Genomic DNA, 22,474 nt, shown 5'->3' with positions numbered 1-22,474 from the left:
TGCTGAACTGGCACCTCTGCAACCACATTTAATCAATCACCACTTCCCATGCACTGGCACCTTCTCAATGTCACCTGCCCTTACAAGTTTCTTGTGTCTGTCTTCACTCTCTTCCCCCTCCCGGGACTCTTTGGCCCTTTGGACACTTGTGTACATGTGCATTCTGAATGACATGTCATTTTATTGTATGTCATGTCATGTCCTTCACACATGGGAGGGTCACTCATGTGTTTGTGAGGATATCTGCTCAGGCGATGCGTGCTCATTGAGGCTAATGCCGTGACACGCCAGGCCAATGTCTCTTCATGTTACACAAATCGAGGGTGCTTTACATTCTCTCACTGTGTGATTATTTGTACATGTGGATTGTTGATATTACTTTGTCACAAGGCATGCAGGGCCTCACTTTGACATACACTTTTGTGATGTGTATGTTGGGATATGGTTTCAGTCAGCAATTGCGTATGATCAGCTGGGACACTGAAGCTTGTGGGCCAGGTGTGTTTTTTCAGGTGTTTGCAGGATATTTTATGAACGGGAGGCTAAGGGTGGTGTCACTACACAGAAAGCAAGTTCCTAAACACACCATCAATGGAGTGAACGCGTGTCACTATGTCAGCATCCAGCATGCAGGTGATGTCCAGTCTGGAGGGGGCTGCCTGCGGGGTGGTGTGATGGGGGTGTCCCATGTGGCAGGGGCTGCCCGCAGGGCGGCGTCACGGGTGATGGGGTGTCCCATGTGGTGGGGGCTGCCTGCAGGGTGGCGGGACAGGTGATGGGGGCTGGGGTGGGGGTGTCCCATGTGGCGGGGGCTTCCTGCAGGGTGGCAGGATGGGTGATGGGGTGTCCCATGTGGAGGGGGCTACATGCAGGTCCAATGTCCCAAATGCACCCCAAACCATGAAATGAACTCCACAAAATGACACACAAAATAACTATGTACAAAAAGTAGAGCACAGTCCAAACACTCCCAAAAAATATAAAATTAAAAGGAAACTTATACCTAAAGAACTATATACAATGGCAGCGGGCTAATCCTTCTGCTGACTGTGATCCCTCAATGTCTCGGCCAGGGGATCATCGAACATTGCAACAAATTCCCCTAGGCGGGCCTCCCCTCTCACCTCGAGGGCTTGCAGGGGCTCCAACATGCTTGTCTCCCACTCCCTGCAAGTCTCCTCGAGGACCTCAGCCCGCCTCTCTGCCCGACGCAGTGAAATCTCCGCCCTAGCCATGGTGAGTCTTGCCTCCCGTGCCCGCTGCCGCTTTGCCCCTATCTGCTGCCCCAAACACTCCTACACAGAAGACATCCTTTGGGTAAAGTCCACCTTTGCCTCCTGCCAGATGGCCGATACCTGCCTCCCTGAGATGCCATGCCCTGAGTACTGTCGCCTCCTACTCCGAGCCTGCTGCTGCCAAATAACATGTGCTCTGCTCCTTGGCGTCTGCTCTCCCTCCATTGCTACAGCTCCTGTTGACGGCTGGATCTGCGTGGTGACGCCTCGGATGATTGAATTGAATTGATATTTTATTATCTATCGCGCTCGTACACAAGTGTTTCCAACTTCGACTCCCGACTCTGGCAGGGATGTGATCTCCACCAGACGGGCCGCCAAGGGTGGGACAGGTACACCGGGAACTCTGGTCGTATCTGGCCCGAAAGGCGCCAGGGAGTACGGCTGGTGCACAGAGGAGGAAGACGAGGAGGGGGTAGCAGAAGTGACCTGCCCACGCACCCAATTCGAGACCATGAACATAGCTAGCCAGTTCAAGAGACGCCAGACCTCATTGTGATGACGTGCAAACCCCAGATTTCAAGCCTGCACATCATCACAAATGGTGCCTGTACACCTCAATTTACCAGCTAGCAATGGTTCCACCCTGTCTCGAATGGTGACATCCACAAGTATTGGTGTTTCCATTTGTGTGGAAACATCCACCACCTGCAGATGGGTCCCGCCTGGGGCATGGCCGCAGGTGCACACTGGTGCAGGGGGCTGGGGGTTTCCCATGTGGCGGGGCTGCCTGCAGGGTGGCGGAACGGGTAATGGGGGTGTCCCATGAGGCAGGGTCTGCCTGCAGGGTGGCATCATGGGTGATGGGTATGGGGGTGTCCCATGTGGCAGGGGCTGCCTGCATGGTGGCGGGACAGGTGATAGGGGCTGGGTTGGGGGTGTCCCATGTGGCAGGGCTGCCTGCAGGGTGGTGTCATGGGTGATGTGGGCTGGGAGTTTCCCATGTGGCTGGGGCTGCCTGCAGGCTGGTGGGACGGGTGATGGAGGCTGGGGTGGGGGTGTCCCATGTGGCGGGGGCTGCCTGCAGGGTGGTGGGATGGGCGATGGGGGTGTCCCATGTGGTGGGGGCTGCCTGCAGGGTGGCGGGATGGGTGATGGGGGTGGGGGTGTCCCATGTGGCAGGGGCTGCCTGCAGGGTGGCGGTACGGGTGATGGGGGTTGGGTTGGGGGAGTCCCATGCGGTGGGGCTGCCTGCAGGGTGGTGGGACAGGTGATGGGGGCTGGGGCGGGCGGTGTCTCATGTGTCAGGGTCTGCCTGCAGGGTGGTGTCATGGATGATGGGGGCTGGGGTGGGGGTGTCCCATGTGGTGGGTTCTGCCTCCAGGGTGGCGTCATGGGTGATGGGGGTCTGGGAGTCCCATGTGGCGGTAGCTGCCTGCAGGGTGGAGGGACAGGTGATGGGGGCTGGGGTGGCGGTGTCCCATGTGGCGGGGGCTGCCTACAGGTTGGCATCACGGGTGCTGGGGGTGGCCCATGTGGTGGGGGCTGGCCGCATGGTGGTGGGGTGGGTCATGGGGGCTGGGTTGGGGGTGTCCCATCAGGCGGGGGTGTGCCCACTAGTTAATTGGTGCTGGTGTTGCAGGGTTTATTCTGGAGCGAATTGGCTAGGGTTTGGACGGGGTACGCGCAGAGTTTTCGCGCAATTTGACTGGGATGTGTCAGGGGTACACAATGAGTTTTCACGCGATTTGGCTGGGGTGCGTCCGGGATATGTGTAGAGTTTTCACGTGATTTGGCTGGGGTGCGTCTGGTGTACGCACAGAGTTTTTACACAATTTGGCTGGGGTGCGTCTGGGGTACGCGCAGAGGTTTCACGCAATTTGGCTGGGGTGCGTCAGGGGTACGTGTGGAGTTTTCATGTGATATGGCTGGGGTGCGTCTAGGGTACGCAATGAGTTTTCATGCATGGTTTTCACACGATTTCCCTAGGGGGGCTGCGTGCTGGACCAGGGAAGGCACGGGGTCTTGCGCTGTGTTAGACATTTAGCTTGCTTTTTACTGCTCGAGGGGCCAGTTGGGGGCGTTACTGGTGCAGCTTGGTGTTCCTTACGCCACAGCTCCGGATACCTGGGGGAATCCATGAATACGCATGCCACACAATTGGTTCTCTGTGCCGCGGCTGGCGCATGCTCCTCCTCGGCGCACGGCGTGTGCGCTTTTCCTGTGCATAAATCTATGAATCGGGCCCAACGTCTTTCTCAAGGCATTTGAAGCAAATTGTAATTTCCATTTGAACATTAGATAATGCTTGTATAAGACTGGATAATTAATTTGATTGATGTCCTGGAATCTTCTTTAGTAGCTCTAAATCTAGTCTTAAATGTTGTGAAACAGTCATCAGCATTATCTCTTCTTTATTAACAATATATCATCGTTTAATGGATGGGTGTCCTGTTGGGAAACCACCCCCTTTGCAACACGAGAATTCACTCGCTCATTCCAACACGCATTCACACAGCATTCACTGGCTCAATCACACTTGCACCCAACTATCCTTACATCATACACTTGCTCATTCACCATGCATACATACACAAATAGCAGCATGCCCACCACATACATACAAAATCGTACATCTACCTTAAGCCCTATTCGGGTTGCTGCTCCTGCCATGATGCTGTCTCCTGTAACAAGGGCCCTCCAGCTCCCGCACACAAGAACAGAAACTTGGAAGCACAGAGCACTTCCTGGTTCCTGCACATGTCTGCAGAAGCTAGAGCGCCACTTTGTCAGCACACCATCTGCAATGGGCCATGCAAGGTTGGAGACTCAAAATGCCCCCAGCCTTGCATGGTCCATCGGACATGTGCAGTGGCAACATACACTGTCAAAGTGAAACCACATTTCCCTTTGACAGTTTAATCCATGGCTCCTCCATAATGGGCAAGGGTACAGGCTGGTGAGAGCCCCCTCAGCCTGCTTCTCTGCCCGACGCAGTGAAATCTCTGCCCTGGCCATGGTGAGTCTTGCCTCCCGTGCCCGCTGCCGCTTTGCCTCTATCTGCTGCCCCAAACACTCCTACACGGAAGACATCCTTTGGGTAAGGTCCACCTTTGCCTCCTGCCAGATGGCCGATACCTGCATCCCTGAGATGCCATGCCCTGAGTACTGTCGCCTCCTACTCCGAGCCTGCTGCTGCCAAATAACACGTACCCTGCTCCTTGGTGTCTGCTCTCCCTCCATTGCTACAGCTCCTGTCGACGGCTGGATCTGCGTGGTGACGCCTCGGATGATTGAATTGATATTTTATTATCTATCGCGCTCGTACACAAGTGTTTCCAACTTCGACTCCCGACTCTGGCAGGGATGTGATCTCCACCAGACGGGCCGCCAAGGGTGGGACAGATACACCGGGGACTCTGGTCGTATCTGGCCCGGAAGGCGCCAGGGAGTACGGCTGGTGCACAGAGGAGGAAGACGAGGAGGGGGTAGCAGAAGTGGCCTGCCCACGCACCCAATTCGAGACCATGAACATAGCTAGCCAGTTCAAGAGACGCCAGACCTCATTGTGATGACGTGCAAACCCCAGATTTCAAGCCTGCACATCATCACGAATGGTGCCTGTACACCTCGATTTACCGGCTAGCAATGGTTCCACCCTGTCTCAAATGGTGACATCCGCAAGTATTGGTGTTTCCATTTGTGTGGAAACATCCACCACCTGCGGATGGGTCCCACCTGGGGCATGGACGCAGGTGCACACTGGTGCAGGGGGCTGGCGGTGTCCCATGTGGCGGGGCTGCCTGCAGGGTGGCGGAACGGGTAATGGGGGTGTCCCATGTGGCGGGGTCTGCCTGCAGGGTGGCGTCATGGGTGATGGGTATGGGGGTGTCCCATGTGGCAGAGGCTGCCTGCATGGTGGCGGGACGGGGGATAGGGGCTGGGTTGGGGGTGTCCCATGTGGCAGGGCTGCCTGCAGGGTGGTGTCATGGGTGATGGGGGCTGGGAGTTTCCCATGTGGCTGGGGCTGCCTGCAGGCTGGCGGGACGGGTGATGGGGGCTGGGGTGGGGTGTCCCATGTGGCGGGGGCTGCCTGCAGGGTGGTGGGATGGGTGCTGGGGGTGTCCCATGTGGCGGGGGCTGCCTGCAGGTTGGCGGGATGGGTGATGGGGGTGTCCCATGTGGTGGGAACTGCCTGCAGGGTGGCGTCATGGGTGATGGGGGTGGGGGTGTCCCATGTGGCGGGGGCTGCCTGCAGGGTGGCTGAACGGGTGATGGGGGTTGGGTTGGGGGTGTCCCATGCGGTGGGGCTGCCTGCAGGGTGGTGGGACGGTTGATGGGGGCTGGGGCGGGCGGTGTCTCATGTGTCAGGGTCTGCCTGCAGGGTGGCGTCATGGATGATGGGGGCTGGGGTGGGGGTGTCCCATGTGGTGGGTTCTGCCTGCAGGGTGGTGGGATGGGTGATGGGGGTGTCCCATGTGGCGGGGACTGCCTGCAGGGTGGCGTCATGGGTGATGGGGGTGGGGTTGTCCCATGTGGCGGGGGCTGCCTGCAGGCTGGCGGAACGGGTGATGGGGGTTGGGTTGGGGGTGTCCCATGCGGTGGGGCTGCCTGCAGGGTGGTGGGACGGTTGATGGGGGCTGGGGCGGGCGGTGTCTCATGTGTCAGGGTCTGCCTGCAGGGTGGCGTCATGGATGATGGGGGCTGGGGTGGGGGTGTCCCATATGGTGGGTTCTGCCTCCAGGGTGGCGTGATGGGGGTGGGGGAGACCCATGTGGCGGTAGCTGTCTGCAGGGTGGAGGGAAAGGTGATGGGGGCTGGGGTGGGGGTGTCCCATCAGGCGGGGGTGTGCCCCCTAGTTAATTGGTGCTGGTGTTGCAGGGTTTGTTCTGGAGCAAATTGGCTAGGGTTTGGATGGGGTACGTGCAGAGTTTCACGCGATATGCGTCAGGGGTACACAATGAGTTTTCACGTGATTTGGCTGGGGTGCGTCCGGGATATGTGTAGAGTTTTCACGTGATTTGGCTGGGGTGCGTCCAGTGTACGCACAGAGTTTTTACACAATTTGACTGGGATGCGTCAGGGGTACGCAATGAGTTTTCAGGCGATTTGGCTGGGGTGTGTCCGGGGTACACGCAGAGGTTTCACGCAATTTGGCTGGAGTGCGTCTGGGGTACGCAATGAGTTTTCATGCATGGTTTTCACACGATTTCCCTAGGGGGGCTGTGTGCTGGACCAGGGAAGGCGCGGGGTCTTGCGCTGTGTTAGACATTTAGCTTGCTTTTTACTGCTCGTGGGGGCATGTTGGGGGTGTTACTGGTGCAGCTTGGTGTTCCTTACGCCACAGCTCCGGATACCTGGGGGAATCCATGAATACGCATGCCACACAATTGGTTCTCTGCGCCGCGGCTGGCGCATGCTCCTCCTCGGCGCACGGCGTGTGCGCTTTTCCTGTGCATAAATCTTTGAATCGGGCCCAACGTCTTTCTCAAGGCATTTGAAGCAAATTGTAATTTCCATTTGAACATTAGATAATGCTTGTATAAGACTGGATAATTAATTTGATTGATGTCCTGGAATCTTCTTTAGTAGCTCTAAATCTAGTCTTAAAGGTTGTGAAACAGTCATCAGCATTATCTCTTCTTTATTAACAATATATCATTGTTTAATGGATGGGTGTCCTGTTGAGAAACCACCCCCTTTGCAACACGAGAATTCACTCGCTCATTCAAACACGCATTCACACAGCATTCACTGGCTCAATCACACTTGCACCCAACTATCCTTACATCATACACTTGCTCATTCACCATGCATACATACACAAATAGCAGCATGCCCACCACATACATACAAAATCGTACATCTACCTTCAGCAATATTCGGGTTGCTGCTCCTGCCATGATGCTGTCTCCTGTAACAAGGGCCCTCCAGCTCCCGTACACAAGAACAGAAACTTGGAAGCACAGAGCACTTCCTGGTTCCTGCACATGTCTGCAGAAGCTAGAGCGCCACTTTGTCAGCACACCATCTGCAATGGCCCATGCAAGGTTGGAGACTCAAAATGCCCCCAGCCTTGCATGGTCCATCGGACATGTGCAGTGGCAACATACACTGTCAAAGTGAAACCACATTTCCCTTTGACAGTTTAATCCATGGCTCCTCCATAATGGGCAAGGGTACAGGCTGGTGAGAGCCCCCTCAGCCTGCTTCTCTGCCCGACGCAGTGAAATCTCTGCCCTGGCCATGGTGAGTCTTGCCTCCCGTGCCCGCTACCGCTTTGCCCCTATCTGCTGCCCCAAACACTCCTACACGGAAGACATCCTTTGGGTAAGGTCCACCTTTGCCTCCTGCCAGATGGCCGATACCTGCCTCCCTGAGATGCCATGCCCTGAGTACTGTCGCCTCCTACTCCGAGCCTGCTGCTGCCAAATAACACGTGCCCTGCTCCTTGGTGTCTGCTCTCCCTCCATTGCTACAGCTCCTGTCGATGGCTGGATCTGCGTGGTGACGCCTCGATGATTGAATTGAATTGATATTTTATTATCTATCGTGCTCGTACACAAGTGTTTCCAACTTCGACTACCGACTCTGGCAGGGATGTGATCTCCACCAGACGGGCCGCCAAGGGTGGGACAGATACACCGGGGACTCTGGTCATATCTGGCCCGGAAGGCGTCAGGGAGGACGGCTGGTGCACAGAGGAGGAAGACGAGGAGGGGGTAGCAGAAGTGGCCTGCCCACGCACCCAATTCGAGACCATGAACATAGCTAGCCAGTTCAGGAGACGCCAGACCTCATTGTGATGACGTGCAAACCCCAGATTTCAAGCCTGCACATTATCACGAATGGTGCCTGTACACCTCGATTTACCGACTAGCAATGGTTCCACCCTGTCTCGAATGGTGACATCCGCAAGTATTGGTGTTTCCATTTGTGTGGAAACATCCACCACCTGCGGATGGGTCCCGCCTGGGGCATAGCCGCAGGTGCACACTGGTGCAGGGGGCTGGCTGTGTCCCATGTGGCGGGGCTGCCTGCAGGGTGGCGGAACGGGTAATGGGGGTGTCCCATGTGGTGGGGTCTGCCTGCAGGGTGGCGTCATGGGTGATGGGTATGGGGGTGTCCCATGTGGCAGAGGCTGCCTGCATGGTGGCGGGACGGGGGATAGGGGCTGGGTTGGGGGTGTCCCATGTGGCAGGGCTGCCTGCAGGGTGGTGTCATGGGTGATGGGGGCTGGGAGTTTCCCATATGGCTGGGGCTGCCTGCAGGGTGGCTGAACGGGTGATGGGGGTTGGGTTGGGGGTGTCCCATGTGGCGGGGGCTGCCTGCAGGTTGGCGGGATGGGTGATGGGGGTGTCCCATGTGGCGGGGACTGCCTGCAGGGTGGCGTGATGGGGGGTGGGGGTTTCCCATGCGGCGGGGGCTGCCTGCAGGGTGGCTGAACGGGTGATGGGGGCTGGGGCAGGCAGTGTCTCATGTGTCAGGGTCTGCCTGCAGGGTGGCGTCATGGATGATGGGGGCTGGGGTGGGGGTGTCCCATGTGCTGGGTTCTGCCTGCAGGGTGGTGGGATGGGTGATGGGGGTGTCCCATGTGGTGGGGGCTGCCTGCAGGGTGGCGTCATGGGTGATGGGGGTGGGCTTATCCCATGTGGCGGGGGCTGCCTGCAGGGTGGCGGAATGGGTGATTTGGGTTGGGGGTGTCCCATGCGGTGGGGCTGCCTGCAGGGTGGTGGGACGGTTGATGGGGGCTGGGGCGGGCGGTGTCTCATGTGTCAGGGTCTGCCTGCAGGGTGGCGTCATGGATGATGGGGGCTGGGGTGGGGGTGTCCCATATGGTGGGTTCTGCCTCCAGGGTGGCGTCATGGGTGATGGGGGTGGGGGAGACCCATGTGGCGGTAGCTGCCTGCAGGGTGGAGGGACAGGTGATGGGGGCTGGGGTGGGGGTGTCCCATCAGGCGGGGGTGTGCCCCTAGTTAATTGGTGCTGGTGTTGCAGGGTTTGTTCTGGAGCGAATTGGCTAGGGTTTGGATGGGGTACGCGCAGAGTTTCATGCGATATGCGTCAGGGGTACACAATGAGTTTTCACGCGATTTGGCTGGGGTGCGTCCGGGATATGTGTAGAGTGTTCACGTGATTTGGCTGGGGTGTGTCCGGTGTACGCACAGAGTTTTTACACAATTTGACTGGGATGCGTCAGGGGTACGCAATGAGTTTTCAGGCAATTTGGCTGGGGTGTGTCCGGGGTACATGCAGAGGTTTCACGCAATTTGGCTGGGGTGCATCAGGGGTACGTGTGGAGTTTTCATGTGATATGGCTGGGGTGCGTCTGGGGTACGCAATGAGTTTTCATGCATGGTTTTCACACGATTTCCCTAGGGGGGCTGTTTGCTGGATCAGGGAAGGCGCGGGGACTTGCGCTGTGTTAGACATTTAGCTTGCTTTTTACTGCTCGTGGGGGCATGTTGGGGGTGTTACTGGTGCAGCTTGGTGTTCCTTACGCCACGGCTCCGGATACCAGGGGGAATCCATGAATACGCGTGCCGCACAATTGGTTCTATGCGCCGCGGCTGGCGCACGCTCCTCCTCGGCGCACGGCGTGTGCGCTTTTCCTGTGCATAAATCTATGAATCAGGCCCAACGTCTTTCTCAAGGCATTTGAAGCAAATTGTAATTTCCATTTCAACATTAGATAATGCTTGTATAAGGCTGGATAATTAATTTGATTGATGTCCTGGAATCTTCTTTAGTAGCTCTAAATGTAGTCTTAAATCTTGTGAAACAGTCATCAGCATTATCTCTTCTTCATTAACGATATATCATCGTTTAATGGATGGGTGTCCTGTTGGGAAACCACCCCCGCGCAACACGAGAATTCACTCGCTCATTTAAACACACATTCACGCAGCATTCACTGGCTCAATCACACTTGCACACAACTATCCTTACATCATACACTTGCTCATTCACCATGCATACATACACAAATAGCAGCATGCCCACCACATACATACAAAATCGTACATCTACCTTCAGCCCTATTCCGGTTGCTGCTCCTGCCATGACGCTGTCTCCTGTAACAAGGGCCCTCCAGCTCCCGCACACAAGAACAGAAACTTGGAAGCACAGAGCACTTCCTGGTTCCTGCACATGTCTGCAGAAGCTAGAGGGCCACTTTGTCAGCACACCATCTGCAATGGGCCATGCAAGGTTGGAGACTCAAAACGCCCCCAGCCTTGCATGGTCCATCGGACATGTGCAGTGGCAACATACACTGTCAAAGTGAAACCACATTTCCCTTTGACAGTTTAATCCATGGCTCCTCCATAATGGGCAAGGGTACATGCTGGTCAGTGCCCCCTCACCCAGAAGCACTGCCCCTGCGACTGGTCCTCTAACACAGCCAACAATTCTTAATTCCCTATTTACAGGGACATCCAAATAAATACCATTTAGTGAATAGGAAATCATGCAACTTAACTTAGCAAATCGTTCGCTTTCACTCTCGTCGTCTGGCAGAGGGGGAGGCATCGAACATCTACTCTCTTCCTGCCTGAACTCCTCACAAATCTCCAATTACATGTCCTCTCCATGACCTCTTTTGAATTCACCATCTCTAGTATTGCTCTGCCTCTATCATTTCTCATCATTTCCATCTATCACCCTCCTGGTCCCACTGGACCTTCCTTTGATGAACTTGGGCAAAATTCTTGAATCACTTTATACTAGACATCACCTCATTCTCTTAGGTGGCTTTACCCTTCCCTCTCAAAACAGTTAAGCCATTTCCTAGCAACCATGTTCTCCATTCTTTCTGTAACCTACCTACACACATGGAGGATAACTCTTTGGATCTCTTATTCATCTCCACCTATCTGTCAGGAATAAGGGCTGGAAAAGACGTGGAGTGTTAAAATTTGCCTACTGATTTCAGGGAGCGCTGGGAGGACCTGAAACTACATTTCTCAGCATTCTCACTGCGCCTGGTAGTTCTGGGCGAGCACGCGCGTTGCCAGCTGTCTTTAATCATGAACAGCTTATTAGCAGGCAACGGCGTGCGGCAGGTGTGGTTATTTTGTTCCGGGGAGCCGTTGGCGTCGGGCGGACAGAGGAGATTTCTGTTGTTCACGGCTCGTTTATTTCAAGACGCAATCAAGCATCTTGCAGAACGGAGGGCTATGATGCTTGCGGACTGATTTACGGCACTACGCTCTTCGTCTGGGAAGTCCCGAGGGGCTCCCAGACTTAAGATAATTAGTTGGGGAAGTCTGTTGAATTCATGTGGGCTACGAGGCTGTTGGGCTGATTACTGCTGTGTGCTCTTCATCTGGGAAGTCCTGAGGGGCTGCCAGACTTCAGATAAGTACTTGAGAACGCTTGGGGAATTCATGTGAAGTGCATGGTGTATTTACATTCCATACTGGAATACGTTCGTAACGCTCCCCAGTAAAAACTCTAGAAGGCAGAAGCATGTCATGTCGTGCATGGAGAATCAAGTCCACCGCAATGTCCAGTAATCTATTACTGCACCTGGGCATGAAATTAACCTAAACTAGTGGATGCACAGTTCATGTTTCTTGTGTGTTGCTTACGCCAGCCCAAGGGGCCATGTGTAAATGTCTTATCATGTTGGGAAGAATCATTTGTTTGTTTCCATTATGTTGCTTGCTACATGTTTTCCTTATGTGTAACAATGATTTAGCGCAGGTTTAAGGTGTGCTTTTCAGGTGTAGGGCAGAGAACAGGAGGATATGGTGTACTGTTAAACCTACTTTGCATGTATTATCATTACTGGTACCTTTACAAAAAGGAAATTCTTGTGTATTACATGTTTAGACAGGTTAGGGTTTTTTCCCCGTGCTTCCCCTTTCCCATCCAACATAGGCGCGGAGTTCGGCAGAGTTCAGTCTGCAGGAGACCTTTGTCAAGTGAGGAGCTGCAGCGACGGGCTTCTCTTCTTGTGTTTTTTTTTTTTTCCTGTCGATCCTGGTGTTGGTGTGGCTTTAAGGAAAAAAAGCCCAACCAACCTTAAAAACCACGGGAACGCGCGCGGAGTTCGGCAGAGTTCAGTCTGCAGTCTGCAGGAGAGGAGAGGTGAGGTGAGTCGGATCATGCAAGACGTTGGCCCACAAACGCGCCTAAAAGCTAAAAACAACAGGGGTAAAACCCAGGAATTAGCTCCCCTTGCCATGACACTGGAGCCTTCCAACTCCAGTGTAAACTACACCGACTCGCACGAGCTGCTCACAAATATGCAAACACCTAGCTCACCTGCCTTAACAAATAGAAACCCTTATGGTAACTCTCCAGGTTCGCCCACTCCAGACTCACGTACAACATGCACTCCTATGCAAGCTCTTAGTCAGATGCTAGATGACAATTCGATGTCCATCGATAGAGCACAATCAAACGAGACACTAAGGGCGAAAGAGGGGAGGGGAGAAGAAAACGCTGAGAAGTTTCAGCGGCTCTCGACATTAGTGATTGCGAGTTTGAACACCTGGACCCTTGACAAGCTTGCAAGTAAATTCACTGTTTCCAATGAGTCTAATGACCAAACTCCTCCCAGTCCCTCGAGACTCACAGACCAACCTGTAAAAGACATTTGCTCGAGCGCACAACAAGCGCCTCGAGTAGAAACGCAAATAGACTTGGACCAAACTCAAGAGTCAAATAATGACATGAGGTGCGCCGAACTGGTAACATCCAATGGAAAGAATCAACTAGACAAAACTGTTTCACCACGGCCCTCTAGGTTAGATAAATCAGACAGAGAACTGTTAGAAGTCTCAATTGCCCTGTCACCGTTGACACGGCCAAATGGAAGCACCCAGGAGGCGCGAAAATTAGCAAACAGCGCTGTACTAGAAGATGAAAATTCCCAGGGACAAGATTGCCTTGATAAATATAAAGACAACATGGAAAATGGCGATTCCTCAAACCCAGCAAGTAGAGATCCCATTGTAGCAAGAAAAACGTCATCCATCCCTAATATATTGCCGACAAACACAAGTACGATCGAACGGCTAGCCAAGATGACAGCGGCAAAATCCAAATGGAAATTGGATTATGAAAGAGACATCGCCTCTCCTGTAAATAAAACACAGAATGTTGTCAGTGATGAAAGGATCTCTAATGATAGACTGATGCAAGAACCCACAGTACATGTCGCAAAAATTCTGCGACACATGCAAGCAGAGGACATGGGCACATGCCCACCAAAAATAGATCCGCCCCTTACAACGGTATGTGTTCATAACTTGACTCACGAAGAAGCCGCAAGGGAATCGCAGCTAATGAAGAAAATGAAAGAAGACTTCGAACAAATGAAGCAAAAACTAACAGAAACCCATTTGAAATTGAAAAAAAAGGACAGACGCACCAGTAGTAATGACTGGGAGCTACACAACTCTAACATGCTGGAAAATAGCAGCGTCACACATCCAGCACGTCAATGTACACAATCATCTTCTTCACAAAAAAAGGACGAGCTAGTGTATGTAACAAATACAATGCCAAAAACAAACTTAAACACAAGCATGGCGGAAAAGACTTTTGATACCACATCTGCAAGCAAAAATCATAACGATTCAAGTGGCTTAGCTAATAACGAAGAAAAAACTAAGGCCACCTCCAAACCAAACATATCAACGGCCGCTGCTATTCAAATACACAACAATGTGCTAGCTGCCACCTCCTTGGCTCTCATTCCTTTCACCAAGCTATACGAATCGCTTGGTGACGGGATCACGACACAGGGCTCCATGCTAACCAACATAAACGAAAAACTAAACAAAATGGAAATTCAAAATGGTGAGCTACTAGCACGCATGGAAAAGGAAATAGAACAAACAGCGGCCTGGCACTCAAGGTTAACCGATCTAGCAATGCGTGACAATCATGAGAAGGAAATCCTGATGAAGGCTGTGCTAGAATGTATGTTATGGCTGCGGTACAGAGAAGATAAAAAGGAAAGAAATGAAATTCACGGTACCAAAGAAGCAAAGACAGCGGTCGTCAGGACCAATGAAACGACCGGGCATGCAGTTGTAGCCCCCTACAAAATATGCGCTGCATCAGTAAGCACACAAACCTCCATAGAACCCGGGCAGCCATTACAGTTGGAACAAAAGGCGGCAGGAACGAACGACAAATTAGCAACACGGGTCGTGGTAGTGGAAAGTGATCACGACCCCCAACAAGTGCAAGAACCAAACATCCCACCTCAAGCAAGTCAGCTCCCGTCGACTTCGAACCATCAAAATCCAGTAAAAACTGCCCTACCAGCCTCACAAACTGATGCGCATGACCCGACTGGAAAAAAAAATACACCCTTGACGTTCGACATGTTTAAAGGTCCAGCGAAGTCGACTTTATTCATTCTAAGTAAAGAAACTAAAGAAAAGGACGTAAAGACAGGAAAAAAGAGCACAAATACTAAAAAGGCAGGAGCAAAGAAGCATACAACTAGTTCCAGAAAATTCTTAAGAAATCTGACGACTCCCACCAGGCCTGGTTTGTTTGACCGTGAAGTTTTAAAACCGACAGCCCATGCAAAGAAAAAGCAAAAGGTTTTGAATGACATCAATAAACAAACGGTACCCGATAAAGGAAACTTGAAAAAACGAGCCCGTCGTGAGTCGGAAGGTAGTGAACTTCACTCCACACCTTCATCAATCGATCTCGCAGATCTATCCACCTACTCAGTGAGTTCAGAGGACGAAGTTAGTCAAATGACGTTGTCGAGTCCTGACAAAGACAGAAGTCAACACCTGGCAACTACGTCTGAGCAGACAAACCAACAAAAAAGACCAAATCGGAAAAGAAAACAAGACGAAAACTCAGACCTAAACCTGGGCCCAACCACAAAAGTAGTAGACAAACAGGCACTCAACAATCCGGCAAAGTCCCCAAGACTCAGCAGCAATGATGGCTTTAAGCAGGGAAAAACCCACAAGCAAACTGCTGCTGGGACGACACCAAACGCACACACCAACTTAAACCCAAATCCCAAATTCACAGCAGCTCAACGATCCAAAATAAATAGAAGTGTGCACATCGAAACAAATAAGGAGACAAATGAATCCGTGAGTAAACTGAGACTCGAGAATGTACTGGCAGTCAATGATTCAATGAATCTAAATCGCCGGAACATCCTAAATTTACTGCAGAGTGTTCCTGCTCTACGGACCATAACTACAGATGACATCAAAATTGTAGAATATGTGTCCGAACGCAGCACCGACATAGTACTGCTGCATATAAAATCTCACGCAGTGCGCCAAGCAATTCTGGCGGCTTCAGAAGAACTGTTGTTTTTTGGATTTGAAGTAAAACAAGACGCGGCTTCGCCAAAAAATTCTCCAAGAGACAACCAAAGATCCTCCCCAAACGAAAAAGCTAAGGATCTGGTAAGAGCAAAGCTCAGGGAAACAATGAAACTTTCTACAAACCCCTCTAAATTCAGATATAATGGAGATACGAAGAGAAACGGAAACACCTCTGCCACAAGATCGGAAAGAAATCCAGTTTAGCAATGAATGGACGTAAAGAGAGATCACTCAACACTTGTATCCTGGAATACAAGAGGTTTTGACCATCTTTTCAACGAGTTCTCAATAGACCTAGAACTGAATCTGATCATATGTTTGCAAGAAACTTGGTTGCGTGAGACACCCACGAGAGATGGCTACCTAGTTCTTGCAAACCCTGCAATCAAAAACAGGCTGGGGCGCCCATTTTCTGGGCTGATAACGATGGTCAAACAAGGAAAAGGGTGGTAAGTGATCGAATCAAAAAACCCAAACCCATTTGTACAAAGCACACTGTTACAACTAAAATGCCACGCAGTTGAAGCAAGGAAACACATGTTAGTAGTTAAGGTATACTGGAACCCAGTTAAGATTTCAACTAAATATTTCATTAATTCAATAACATCAATAATAGATCAAGGACAGCTCAAACATAATGACCTGAAAATTCTAATATGCAGCGATTTAAATCTTGCTGATCTAATCGATACACAACTTCGATCAAATGCAAGCTTCACTACAGGAGAAATTGGTTCAATCAGATGTAAAAATTGTCTCAGGCCATGCAAATGAGGAATTACATGATGACAAATGGAAACCTAACAGGTGACTTTCCGCCTCATCATACGTGGCATAACATGGGTCTACATAAAACCTTGGATTACATCTGGGTCTCTGCAAATCTCTGGGATCAAGTTCTCGATCTTTCCATGCATACAATGACAAGAAGCGATCACGATGCGCAAGTGCTTCTTTGGTAAACGGACCAGTACACCGCTGACAGGATTTATACTGGCTCCCTCGAAACAAATGAAGCTGGCAATCGCCTGAGATTAAATAGAAAACAAATCTCATATATGACTGCGAAACTACGATCGGAGAACGACGAGGTAGTACCTCTGGTAAACTATACGCCTCTGCTGATGCAACTTCATTTACCCAAAGGAAGGAAAACAAGTAACAACATACAACATAAATATAAGTGGAGTACACTGATCAACGAAAAAAAAAGAGGTACGGAAAGACATAAGAAAACTAAAGAAAAATTTCGGCCTACAAACTCTACTGCTGATTAAAAAAAGAAAACAACAATACCATAATTGGAAAAAATCCTTTGCCTCAATGAGAGATCAGGAAAGAGGAGCTCTGATGTTAAAATTAATAGTAACAAAAAATTCAAGTGAAACCTGGGCGATCTTGAATAACGAAGCTCCGTTTCAGAACTTAAAGCTGGCTAATGGGGTAGCCGAGGCGACTTGGGTAGATCATTTCTCAAAACTATTCTTCACCAACAGTGAATGCACAGACAATGACAACTATATCACTCAAGTAAAGTGGGACACGTCTGAGCAACTTGAAGATATAAACAAAAAAATCTCAAAACTCAAAAACTCTAGAGCGGCTGGACCAGACGGAATTAGTAATGTAATGCTAAAAAAGAATAAAATAGAATGGTCCTGCTTCATTGAGATTGTATTTAATCACATCACAACGGAAAAAAAAGTTCCTCAGTCATGGACCACGGCAATAATAGTGCCAATCTATAAAAAAGGCCTACGGGAGGACCCCTCCAACTACCGACCAATCGTATTGTTAGACACGATTGGTAAAATAATGGCATCCTTTCTGCAGCAGAAATTAGCAAACTGGGCCGCGAAAACAAACCGCCTGGACCTTAGACAAACTGGGTTCACCAAAGGAGTGGGGACCGAAGTGAACCTAGTAATATTGAACCTGTTAAAACTAGAAGCGCTAAAACAAAAAAGAAACATACACCTAGCTTTTGTCGATATGCGTCAAGCGTTCGACTCGATAAACCGTGAGCTCCTGTGGAAGAAATTGAGGAGCTGGGGCTGCCCCGAAGAGATCTTACAGCCTATAATTGCTCTGCATACAAACACCTCAATCAGGGTACGACTGAACCAACAAGGAGACCTGACAACTCCCATTGTGACAAACACGGGTGTGAAACAAGGGTGCCCTCTAGCTGCGCTGCTCTTCAAGCTGTTTATCGCTGATATCCCAACTGCTTTAAACCAAGTAAATTGCTTTCCTCCGAAAGTAAATGGCCATCAAATAAGAGGTGTCACATACGCTGACGATATAGTCCTAGCCGACCAAACGCAGATTGGCCTGCAAAGGCTGCTAACAGCGCTTGACAATTACATGCGCAAAAATAAACTCTGCATTAACACAGCAAAGACCAAGATTATGTCAATTGGTTCGACGGCAGGAAAAAGGAATAACAACTACAAATGGTCAATTGCAGCGGAAACTATAGAAAAAACAAAAGAAATACGATATTTGGGCATTTTATTTAACACATCAATAAGAGAATGGGCATGGTCAAAAGATCTAATACAGCGGACCATGACATTTGCATTACAAGCTACAAAACTGCATAGACTATACAGGAAATTTACGATGTTACCCGTACGGGAATTTTACCAATTAAAGGTAACACCGGCACTAACGTATGGCGCAGAATCCGCTTGGAATCTACATCACAGAATATGGCCATACCTAGAAGGTAAATTTTGGAGAAAGGTTTTGAGGCTATCAAATTACATCTCGGTGATCAAAATTTCGAAATGTGCTGGCATTAGACTCCCTGCAAGGAACAGTCCTATGGAAATCAATTTCACTCCTAAGGAAAATGAACTTAAGCCCTCCAGAACCGGCTTACGAAATCTTCAAAAACTGCCACAGCGAGCACACGAGTTCTCTGATAAATGATTGGAAAGAAAGCGTTAAAAAAATACTAGTCAGCGCAGACATCACCTTGGAGATGTTGATAAATCGCCCTGAAACTGCAAAAAAAAAAAATAAAACAATGGCAATGGATTCTAAACACAGAACGATACAATAACTTAGCATCTGCATTATACCTGGGGCCAGCTGCAAATGGGCTAGACTCAATACCGGCATACATAAAACAATTTCCATCAAGACACCATCGTGACAGTTTTATGAAACTGCGTCTAAATGCCTGCAGAACAAAAGATCAACTATTCAGAACACACGCCAAGGATACAGGTGACAACCTATGCAGAGTATGTAAGGGCGAAGTAGAAACTACCAAACATTTAATAATTGAATGTGCGGACCTTAAGAGCCAACGAACATTACACCTAGGGAAATACGCCCCGAGGAACTCAAATATGGAAGATTTGTGGTTTTATATCCTTGGAGGGAAAAACCTACCGCTGACCTGTCGAATAATTGACTATTTAGATGAAATCTTGAAAGACGATGTCAAAGGGGATGCTGAAAACAAAAGACAATGCTAAAGTCTGTGACAAGTGATTGCGTTTTGTATCTTGTGGTAAAATCTGTGAGAAGAGTTTTTGTTTTTGTTTTAAAAAGTTTGTAAACCAAACTATAAAATTACAAAATAAAAAAAAATTTAAAAAAAGAAAAGAAAAAATAGGAGTTCCTTAACCTTTTTCCGGTGTTCCTATTTCCCCACCCTATCCACACCCTCTTCATAACCCCTTTTCCCCCCATTGTCTGCCACGTGTTGACCTGTTATTATATATCAGGTGCCTGTGCCAACCACGGTGGGAGGGTCGACTTCATTCGGCTTCCGCGGTTCAGGGGAGAGTGTTGATATCTCTTCTCCTCCATTAAGTTGTGATTGTGACACTATCTCTCACCCACTAATACTACTGTCACGCCATCCCTATCTGATCACTCCATTGTTCCAGCGCCATCTCCTTTCAACCCCATGACCTCTACTCGCCACTTGCCTCACCTATTACTAAGATAAAATATAAACCTTCAGCCATTACCCCCTTTCTCTCTAACATTAACACTGCCTTCTCCAGTTTCCAATTCCTACTATATGACTCATTCTCCTCTCACTTTGCAATGCTAACTTTCATCCTGTGCAAATGGGGGCGTACCCACTGGCATGAGGACCTGAAACTCTACCTCTCTGTCCTGAACTCCCCCAAGTCCTCTCATGATAGAGCGGAAATTGATTTCTACCTCACCCTCATTGACTCACACTCCAACTACCCTCGCCAGCTACAAAGCACCCTAAACTCACTCCTCGCATCTCCTAAACTTATGACTATCAACTCCACTCTGACAGCTAATGACATAGCTGAATACTTTTCTCAAAAACTTCCAAAATGAGAAACTCTTTCCTGACCTTCTTAACACTCTCTCCTCCTACATTGTACACTCCGCTTACTCTACTATCATCCTCTGCCTATATCTGCCAGTGAAGAAGTCCTATCTCTACTAATGAATGCTAACCTCGGGACGAAGAAGAGGGGCAAGGCAGCTGGGGACTTAGACGGCTGAATGAACCCGTTCGCCAAATATTGATCGAGATACTTCTTCAGGTGCTGATTTTCCTGTTCTGTTAATGCGTAGATACGGATACAGGGGACTTGAGCATTTGGAATGAGGTCAATTTGACAATCATATGTTCTGTGCGGAGGCAGTGTTTCTGCCATTTCCTTCTGAAAGACGTCCTGATAGGCAGAATAAACAGAGGGCAATGCTCCCATTAGCCCTAATGTCGAACCACAATTCTGGATCACCTGAATACATCCCACTGGAGAACACGGTTTCGTCGAGTAGCAAGACCGGATACAATCCTTGGAGAAGGACAGTTCTCTAGAGCACCAGTCGATGCATGGATTGTGAGCCTCCAACCAAGGAATCCCCAGAATCAACTGAAACTGCGGCGTGCTTATTAAGTCAAAGGCAATGTCTTCCTTATGGCCATTTTGGCAAAGAAGTGTCACGACGTTGGTGGTGATATTCTCTGTTGCAGCTTTTGGATAAATGGGAAGGCCAATCCGAAGTGCCAGGTCTTGATCTATGTAATTACCCACTGCTCCCCTGTCTGTTTTCCAGATCTGGGTTGGGATCCTCTCTTTCTAAGGCACCCACGGTCCTCCGTGGAGGTTTCACTTGGCATTCACACAGGAAATGACCCGCCTTTCCACAATACAGACACAGTTGTTGTTGCCTTCTTTTTTCTCTCTCTGATTTGGTAAGAGGGCCCTGAATACCCCCTGAGCTGCATGGGCTCTGGTTGGTTCTCAGGCAGACGGGATGGGTTTTCTCTGCAGCATAGGTAAGTTGTACTTCATTCTGCCCGTGCCCGATCGGCTCTTCGATCCTATAGTCTGTGATCTAGTTGTACCACAAGGCCTATGTACTCTGCCCAGGCATCGGGCAGGTTCACTACTTGGGCTAACACACCTTTCAATTCTCCTTGTAAACCCCGGTAGAACAGGGTAGTTCTTTTTTCCTCTGGCCAATTGGCCTCAGCGACCAATCTGTTGAACAATGCTATATATGTGAGCAAGTCTTGGCTACCTTGACGGAGTGACAACAACTCATTGTCTAAAGCTTGTCCTCTGGTGTGGCGAGCAAACAGTTTCTCAAGTTCTCTCTGAAACCCTGCAAAATCTCATAGTAAGGGGTCATCCGGGTTTACAAAAGGAATAGACCAATCGGCGGCACTACCGCCCAGATATGACAGGACAAAGGCAACCTTGGACTGATCATTAGGAAACATCCCGGGCCTACACAGAAAGTGCAGGCGACATTGGTTTATAAAGATAGAAAACTTCTTTGGATCCCCTAGGAACCGTTCTGGCGGAGCTAAGGGAACAGCTCCAGGCAGTACAACTGGGAGCTGGGATTGACTCCCTGGCAGAGGGGCTTGACTTGCTTGGTTCTGGAGAAGCTGTCTGGCCAGTTCATCAGTACAGTCCTTATTCACTACTAGCTCCCTCCGTAGAGCATTGGTTTCCTGCCGGGCAGCATGTACCTCTGCCCAGAGTTCCTCTAGTAACTGTGCTAACTGTTCCGTGTCCGAGGTCTCCTTGATGCCCGGGCAGTGGTTCAGTAAGTGGCTTTGCGTCCTGTAACGTTCACCTTATCTCTGCAGGGGCACCTGGAGAACCTCTTCTGCCGACAACCTCTCCTTGGATGCACTGGTGGAGCTGGACTTCTTAGGCGTGTTTCTGAAAGGGAATGCACCAGGATGTAAACAGGTGGGGTTGTGTAGGGACCACCACCCACTCAGTACCTCCCAACCTCTGGGTCCTTTCTCACCTGCTTTAGTAAGATATGGGGCTATCCATCCTGTTAATCCTAACAGGGGTGCTTTTGATGAAGCCAGTTACGTCGGTGACTATTGGAGTTCCGCCCAGACCCACTGTGGCCTGAATGTCCTTGCGTGCGTGTCTTCTTGGGTAAGTATGCTAACGTGACAATACTTCTTGTGCGTGGGCTTCAGTTCGGTCATTTCCAGCGCTTTGGTGACAGTATAGCGCCACAGAAGTAATGCTGCGCCTTTGATTGTTTTCACTGTTCCTTATTGTCCTCGGTGTTCTTGTTATTAATGCGCTTTATTGTCAAGGCGCCTTATTGTCTTTTGCTAAGGCGCTTTATTGTCTTGCAATATCCTTCTTGCTTTTTGTTAAGGTACTTTATTATCCATTAATGTCCTTATTAAAGCACTGTTATGCTGGATGCTGTGTCCTTTCTGCGTTTTTTAACACTAACCTTCTTTCTTGTTTTCCTTTCTCAGGGGGCGATGCCAAGAAGCTGATGATCCGTGCAGAAACCGCCGATCCATGAAGAAACCGCTCACACGGCGAAAGAACGCGCCGTGTAGAAGTCTGGAAGCAGCTGTCAACCGCAGCGATGACACGTGGAGCGGGAGATTCCTGGAAG

This window comes from Ambystoma mexicanum, chromosome 11, assembly GCF_040938575.1.
Source record: "Ambystoma mexicanum isolate Mex_15411 chromosome 11, UKY_AmexF1_1, whole genome shotgun sequence".
In the NCBI taxonomy this organism is placed as follows: domain Eukaryota; kingdom Metazoa; phylum Chordata; class Amphibia; order Caudata; family Ambystomatidae; genus Ambystoma; species Ambystoma mexicanum.
This window is presented reverse-complemented; position numbering follows the sequence as displayed.